The sequence below is a fragment of the Macaca nemestrina genome, chromosome X (assembly GCF_043159975.1).
Source record: "Macaca nemestrina isolate mMacNem1 chromosome X, mMacNem.hap1, whole genome shotgun sequence".
Lineage (NCBI taxonomy): Eukaryota > Metazoa > Chordata > Mammalia > Primates > Cercopithecidae > Macaca > Macaca nemestrina.
In genome coordinates, this window is record NC_092145.1 from 154,494,763 (window position 1) to 154,503,586 (window position 8,824).

Consider the following 8,824-nt stretch of genomic DNA (forward strand, 5'->3'; position numbering starts at 1 on the left):
GCAACAAAATCCCCATCTTCAGTTCGTTAGGGCAACCTCACTCCTCCTGGATGCTGGACAAGAACTTGAGTGCCATGAATGTCAGTACAAAAGGCCGTCACACTGACCCTCCACTGAACCATTAACACTTAAGCCGTCTGCAGATGACAAAGCTAAAAGGCCACTGTAACACTTCCTCTGGGGCTTTAGGAGTCACAGGCACCCTACCCTAGAGGCAGCCATGGGGCCAGTAAAACATCTGGTCAATAGGAAATAATTAATGATTTATTGCTGAATGCATTGACTATATTGTCTGTTCCCTGTACTATAAGTATTTGCTTAAAACATGTATTGATTCTACAAAAAATATTCAGCTCATAATACGGAGACTGTGTCTTATTTACACATTTCTTAGCAGCACACTTTACATATGGAAGAAACTCATTAACTATTTGCAAATAGCTTATTTCTATTTCTTAATTTTAAAACAGTTTTTTTTTCTAAAGACAGGGTCTCTTTCTGTCACCCAAGCTGGAGTGCAGTGGTCTAATGACAGCTCACTGCAGCCTCAAACTCCCTGGCTCAAGGGATCCTCCTGCCCCAACTTCCTGAGTAGCTAGGACTGAAGGTGTAGACCACCATGTCTGGCTGGGTTTTTTTCTAATTTTTTTTTTTTTTTTTTTTTTTGTAGACACGAGGTCTTGTTACAAAAGATTGCTTGAGCCCTGGAGTTCAAGACTAGCCTGGGCACCCAGCCTGTTGCCTCCCAAATGCTATAATTACAGGTGTGAGTCACTGTACCTGGCCCCAGACAGCCTGTTTCTAAATATCACCTGCCATGCATTTCAGAACGGATCACAACCCTGCTCTGTCCTTCTTCTGGTGCAGCCTAAGCCATCATACTTACCGTTCCTGAGTTCCATCATTCATGCTCAGGTATTTGAGAAGATAATACCTGTTTGAAAGAACACAGAGAAACAGCACTGAGAGGTTGCCTTTCATATACTTACAAAACTACTTACATTTCATTCTTAAGGATTCCCCCCCAAAAAATACATAGAAAATATATTTTATTCAGCTACTTTAACTTTTTTCTCTAGCCTACATCTGTAAGACTACAGTAAATATAGTAAAAACAGGTGGAATAAAATGTCTGTTACAGATTGTCTTTGCTCCAAAGCACAGAAATATGTAATAGAATCTAAAAGCACAATATTTCTCATCTTGAAGAATGAAAATAATGAATTCTGGTAAGCTTTACATTCTTGCTTCTAGTAAAAGAATTCCTGCACGAATATGGTACACAAAAAGTTATATGAGCTTCCAATATGCAAAAGAAATGCATTCAAACATTAAATGTACATAATCCCCTGGTAGGATTTATCTTAACTGCATTGTTCACAAATGATCAAAAGTACTTGAGCAAACTAGCCCTGTATGAAAAATATAATACTACTAAAACCTAATGAACCTTTATATGCAACCTTTTCTACTCCCTGGTTCCACTCTGGAAACCTGGGATATACCTGAAAATAGATAATTACTGATTTCTTGGAAGCAACGAATTGATTGTAAAGGTTGTGTACTGAGAATCACATATATGCCTGGTTCCACATGCTTTGAGATAGTTATGGGGACTTAGGCAATTCACTTTAATTACTGACTCTCATTTTCTTTCTTTGTAATAAGAACCTGCAAGGACTAGTTGTGCTTCTGATGGAAAATAAAGTGAGTTGTGGAAGTGACAATAGTATTGTAAAGGCTGAGTGATTTCTTCTCCCACATGCTCTGTTTTAAACCTATCAGAGTGGAAACAATTCTGTTCTGCTATTGTACAAAAGCAGTCATAGATGAGGAGTTCCAATAAAACTTTATTTATAAAACAGATGGTCAGCTGCATTTGGTCATGGATCATAATTTATCAATCCCCTTTTAAAGGATGGAAAGCAAATTGTTCAGTCATACCTTACGTGGGTTGCTAAACAAGATTTTGAACACATACTAGGTGTTCTTGTTCTAGTGTAGTGAACGTGTTCTTGTTCACTACACTATGTTCACTGTAAAAACCTTGGAAATTTATTTTAAAAATTAAAGAAAGTGACCACCTTTCATCTTCCAGAGATCTTGCATCTTCCAGAGATAACCACGAATAATACTTTTGTATAACTCTCTTTAGTCTTGGTTCAGTAGACTTTAGTGCATGGTTAAGACTGTGTGGGTGGTATATTCCTGTCTAGTCTCTGATTCACTTAACACACATCATAACCACTTTTGGTCACCATTAAAATCCTTCATGGACATCATCTTGATGCAGCAATTTTGCATCCCCTGGAGAACATAGATCAGCTATTTTGCCTCAAGATGGGACTAAATTTGAAGTGCAAGTTGAAATACAGCTCCAGGTGGGACCATATCCAGTCTAGCTCTCTGCTCTCCTTTCCCTAGCCTGCTGTCCTGCCCTTCTGCTGAGAGGTCTCCTTCAGAAAATCATGTTCATTGATGATTTACTGGGTAAAGAAAATGTCATGCATATACGTAATAGAAAACTACACAGCCGCTCTGCCTTTCTGTGCCAGGGCGGCACGTGGTCCACGCCAAGCGACAGAGACTCTCAGGTTGTGCTCTCAGGATGACCGAGTGGGAGACAGCAGCACCAGCGGTGGCAGAGACCCTTGACATCAAGCTCTTTGGGAAGTGGAGCACCGATGATATGCAGATCAATGACATTTCCCTGCAGGATTACATTGCAGTGACGGAGAAGTATGCCAAGTACCTGCCTCACAGTGCAGGGTAGTATGCTGCCAAACGCTTCCGCAAAGCTCAGTGCCCCATTGTGGAGCCCCTCACTAACTCCATGACGATGCATGGCCGCAACAACTGCAAGAAGCTCATGACTGTGTGCATCGTCAAGTATGCCTTTGAGATCATATACCTGCTCACAGGCGAGAACCCTCTGTAAGTCCTGGTGAATGCCATCACCAACAGTGGTCTCTGGGAGGGCTCCACACGCATTGGGCGAGCCGGGACTGTGAGACAACAGGTTGTGGACGTGTCCCCACTGCACCATGTGAATCAGGCCATGTGGCTGCTGTGCAAAGGAGCTCATGAGGCTCCCTTCCGGAACATCAAGACCATTGCTGAGTGCCTGGCAGATGAGCTCATCAATGCCGCCTAGGACTCCTCCAACTCCTATGCCATCGAGAAGAAGGAAAAGCTGCAGCGTGTGGCCAAGTGTAAGCACCCATTTTCCCGGCTACTGCCCAATAAACCTGTCTGCCCTTTGGGGCAACCAGAAAAGAAGAAAGAAAGAAAAAAAGAAAGAAAGAAAGAAAGAAAAAGAAAGAAAGAAAGAAAGAAAGAAAGAAAGAAAGAAAGAAAGAAAGAAAGAAAGAAAGAAAGAAAGAAAGAAGGAAAGAGGAAGGGAGGAAGGGAGGAAGGGAGGAAAGGAGGAAAGGAGGAAAGGAGGAAAGGAGGAAGGAAGGAAGAAAGGAAGGAAGGAAGGAAGGAAAGAAAGAAAGAGAGAGAGAGAAAGAAGAAAGAGAAAGAAAGAGAGAGAGAGAAAGAAGAAAGAAAGAGAAAGAAAGAAAGAGAGAGAAAGAAGAAAGAAAGAGAAAGAAAGAAAGAACTACACAGCCATAAAAAAATAAAATAAAATAAAATAAAGTCTTTAATTGCAATATAGACGAAGCTGGAAGCTATCGTCCTAAGTCCATTAACTCAGAAACAGAAAACCAAATACTGTATGTTCTCGCTTATAAGTGAGAGCTAAACAGTGGGCACATATGGACATAAAAATGGAGATAATAAACACTGGAGACTCCAAAATGGAAGAGGGAGGGGCGTGAGGTTTGCAGAATTACCTATTGGGTACAGTGTTCACTATTTGGGTAATGGGTGTGCTAGAAGCTGAATCCCCACCAGTATGCAATATACTCATATAACAAACAAGCAGATGTAGCCCCTAAATCTGAAAAAAATATAATAAAACCTGCTTCATATGATTATTTTGAAAATTAAATGAAATAATTCACATGAGGTGTTTAGCATTATGTCTAGCACATAAAAAGGCTTTATAAATATTATTATTATTACTAAAAAAAATCTAATGCACAAGAACCTTTCTCCAGGCTCTTCTAGAAAACTTGATCTAAGACACTGGGTATATACATTTTAAAAAATCGATTTGGATCTTGGTTTTATGATCCTAATTTTATAAAATATTAGTTCTAAAATTATTTATTTTTAATTCTCATCATTTCATATAATTTGAAAATGAGCTAGAAAAAAAAATCTTTATGATTTCCTAAGAAAAATCTAACAAATTGCCATAAAAGCTTATTGACCTAATCTCTAGCTTTTGGTTTGAGAAAAATTTGTTTACTGAGACAGATAATGGCTCTGTCTCCTGCGTATTCAACATCTTCTGACAGTACATTAGTAAACTGCAGGCTTTATTGTTGGGAAAAACAAACTCAAAAGATTGAAATAAATATAATAGCCAGAGACCAACTTAATTTAAAAGTACCCCATGGGAGAAACATAAAAGTGGAAAGTTTAGTTCTTGATCTTCAGTACAGAATACAAAGAATGTTAAAAGTGTGGGAAGGAAAAAAAACATCTCCACAGTTAAAAAAACATGTCTACCTACTGCATTCAAGACAGAATGCGATCTACCTTCAGAATCCATTGTTCCCAACTCCAAATATTAACTTTTTAAAAATTTTGAGACAGAGCCTCACTCTATTGCTCAGGCTGGAGTGCAGTGGCATGATCTCGGCTCACTACAACCTCTGCCTCCTGGGTTCAAGCGATTCTCTTGCCTCAGTCTCCCCAGTGGCTGAGATTACAGGTGTGTGCCACTGCAACTGGCTAATTTTTGTATTTTTAGTAGAGATGGAGTTTCGCCATGTTGGCCAGGCTGGTCTCGAAGTCCTGACCTCAAGTGTTCCGTCCGCCTTGGCCTACCAAAATGCTGGGATTACAGGCATAAGCCACCATGCCTGGCCCAAATATTAACTTTTTAAAGATATGATTTCCCCAGCTCTTACTAAGTTAACTATGCTAACTAGGTTTTGTTGTTGTTTCTTTTAATGTCTTCAAATAGAAATGTATTTATCCAAGCAACTAACTTTGATAAATAAATAAATTTTTCACTAACCTCTTAAACAAAATGAAGGCATCATTTATTATGGTGACATTTTTCATAAGGGGTTTTTAACTCACTTGAAAACATACCTAAGCCTCATAGAAGGTCTATTCAATGCAGTGGAGATCATTGTAACGTCCATCTCCATTGATGTTGTATTAGTCTGTTTTCACATTGCTGATAAAGACATACCCGAGACTGGGCAATTTACAAAAGAAAGAGGTTTAATGGACTTGCAGTTCCACATGGCTGGGGAGGCCTCACAGTCAGGGCGGAAGGCAGAAGTTTCATCTTACATCACAGCAGGCAAGAGAGAATGTACCAGCAGGGGAAATGCCAGATGCTTGTAAAACCATCATAGCTCCTGAGAACTCACTCACTATCAGGAAAACAGTATGGGGGAACTGCCCTCATAATTCAATTATGTCCACCTTGCCCCACCTTTGACATGTGGGGATTATGACAATTCAAGGTGAGATTTGGGTGGGGACACAGAGCCCAAACCTATCAGATGTGTTACTGGCAGGGTTCATTTGAGATCTGCATTTCTTAAGAAGTTCCCTTGGCTACTGGTCCCAAAAATGCAGTGTTAACATACCTTGCCAAAATTCATAGAAAAAAATGGCCTTAGGTGTATCTATGCTGGTAACTTTCGTTTTTGCTTGGTGTTCTTTTTGTAGTGACCATCTTTTCTCATGGATTTATTCAGCATAACCCTGATTTCAACCCTGCCTACTCTCAGTAGTTTTGAAATTAAATAAATCCATGGCTATCTATGGGAGCAATTTTGCTCTCAAGATGGCATTTAGCAGAGTTAGAGACCATTTTTGGTGGTTGAGCCTGGGAAGGTGGTGAATTTTACTGGAATCTAGTGGGTAGAGGCTAGAGAAGCTGATAAATATTCTATGATAAATAGGACTGTGCCTTCTCTTCGCAAGAATCATCTACACCCAATGTCACTGGTACTGGAGTTAAGAAATCATAGTTTAAACCATTTGAGGTGTCTGTTTGCAAGTCATCAATATTTTCTTTACATTAATCACAATCATGGTTATCACCCATTAACTGTGTTACAGGAAAGATTAAATCCATGCTTTAAACCAGTTATTCTTGGGTATTTGGGGCACAAGGCTGAGAAAGGTTTGGAACCCTAAGAAGAGGTGCAGAAATTAATTGACAGTATCTTCATGAATGTCCTCTGCCCCTGTATTGAGTTTCTATCACACACTTTTAGTCCCCTGAGGAAATCCCCTCCTCAGAAACACCAAACTTATTGTCTTTAATGAGTTTGGTCTAGAAATTAAAACCAACAAGAAAGATGCTGTCTTGAATCTGTTTATATAGGTGTTGACATAGAAGAGTTTAGAATGCTAAGAACACGTGTCAAAAGATTAAAAGCAGGCCCCAGACTGGAAACCAGCCAAGCCTGGATGCTCTGGAGCTGGTGAATCTGGCAATTATGTGTCTTGGAGTTGCTCTTCTCGAGGAGTATCTTTGTGGCGTTCTCTGTATTTCCTGGATTTGAATGTTGGCCTGCCCTACTAGGTTGGGGAAGTTCTCCTGGATGATATCCTGAAGAGTGTTTTCCAACTTGGTTCCATTTTCCCCCTCACTTTCAGGCACCCCAATCAGACGTAGATTTGGTCTTTCTACATAATCCCATACTTCTTGCAGGCTTTGTTCATTTCTTTTTCTTCTTTTTTCTTTTGGTTTCTCTTCTCGCTTCATTTCATTCATTTGATCCTCAATCGCAGATACTCTTTCTTCCAGTTGATCGAGTCGGTTACTGAAGCTTGTGCATTTGTCACGTATTTCTCGTGTCATGGTTTTCATCTCTTTCATTTCGTTTATGACCTTCTCTGCATTAATTACTCTAGCCATCAATTCTTCCACTTTTTTTTCAAGAATTTTAGTTTCTTTGCGCTGGGTACGTAATTCCTCCTTTAGCTCTGAGAAATTTGATGGACTGAAGCCTTCTTCTCTCATCTCGTCAAAGTCATTCTCCGTCCAGCTTTGATCCGTTGCTGGCGATGAGCTGCGCTCCTTTGCCGGGGGAGATGCGCTCTTATTTTTTGAATTTCCAGCTTTTCTGCCCTGCTTTTTCCCCATCTTTGTGGTTTTATCTCCCTCTGGTCTTTGATGATGGTGATGTACTGATGGGGTTTTGGTGTAGGTGTCCTTCCTGTTTGATAGTTTTCCTTCTAACAGTCAGGACCCTCAGCTGTAGGTCTGTTGGAGATTGCTTGAGGTCCACTCCAGATCCTGTTTGCCTGGGTATCAGCAGCAGAGGCTGCAGAAGATAGAATATTTCTGAACAGCGAGTGTACCTGTCTGATTCTTGCTTTGGAAGCTTCCTCTCAGGGGTGTACTCCACCCTCTGAGGTGTGGGGTGTCAGACTGCCCCTAGTGGGGGATGTCTCCCAGTTAGGCTACTCAGGGGTCAGGGACCCACTTGAGCAGGGAGTCTGTCCCTTCTCAGATCTCAACCTCCGTGTTGGGAGATCCACTGCTCTCTTCAAAGCTGTCAGACAGAGTCGTTTGCGTCTGCAGAGGTTTCGGCTGTGTTTGTTATTGCCCTGTCCCCAGAGGTGGAGTCTACAGAGACAGGCAGGTTTCCTTGAGCTGTTGTGAGCTCCACCCAGCTCGAGCTTCCCAGCAGCTTTGTTTACCTACTTAAGCCTCAGCAATGGCGGGCGCCCCTCCCCCAGCCTCGCTGCTGCCTTGCTGGTAGATCACAGACTGCTGTGCTAGCAATGAGGGAGGCTCCGTGGGTGTGGCACCCTCCCGGCCAGGTGTGGGATATGATCTCCTGGTGTGCCTGTTTGCTTAAAGCGCAGTATTGGGGTGGGAGTTACCCGATTTTCCAGGTGTTGTGTGTCTCAGTTCCCCTGGCTAGGAAAAGGGATTCCCTTCCCCCTTGCGCTTCCCAGGTGAGGCAACGCCTCGCCCTGCTTCAGCTCTCGCTGGTCGGGCTGCAGCAGCTGACCAGCACCGATCGTCCGGCACTCCCCAGTGAGATGAACCCAGTGCCTCAGTTGAAAATGCAGAAATCACCGGTCTTCTGTGTCACTCGCGCTGGGAGTTGGAGACTGGAGCTGTTCCTATTCGGCCATCTTGCTCCGCCCTTTGATGCTCTGGAGCTGGAATCCTGCATGGCTCATAGATGAAAGTGGGTTTTTGGATGCTCTTAAATGAGAAATCACTTTTTACCAGTAAAAGAGAAAAAAGTACCAAGTAGAGAATAATGGGTGTACTACCTAAGACACAATTCCCTTGGAGCACAGCTTTGCTTCAGGTTGACCTTTTGTATAGAGTATAGACCCTGTCTTCTCTGGCAAGTAAAATAACTTTCCATCAACTTCCTTGTTTGTTAATTTAGTTTTTATTCCATCTGTTTCCCTTTAATACTGTCTCTCTCCTTTGGATGTGATCACCTTAATATTGAATCTAGATTGTGGACTCACCTTTTTGGTTGCATTAATCAAAATTTCCATGCAAATTAGTGTAAAACACAATTATGCATGAGCTTCCATCCAGGGTTTCTTAGGTCACTTATTTCATAGCCATCTCCGAATGTCATTAGTGTGAAGCTCAGTCTTTAAACACTGGCAACTAAGAAATACAACCATACTTTTGAAACTCTAATTTTCTAGTTAAAGTGAAACAGAGAAAATATCATCCCAGTTCATTTAGCAAACC

The 8,824-nt window shown here is 41.4% G+C and overlaps 1 pseudogene; it reads left to right on the forward strand.

Moving 5' to 3' along the window:
* Positions 1 to 2,608: 2,608 nt before the first annotated feature.
* Positions 2,609 to 5,870, forward strand: LOC105478265 (small ribosomal subunit protein uS7-like; annotated as a pseudogene).
* The last annotated feature ends 2,954 nt before the right edge of the window (positions 5,871 to 8,824 follow it).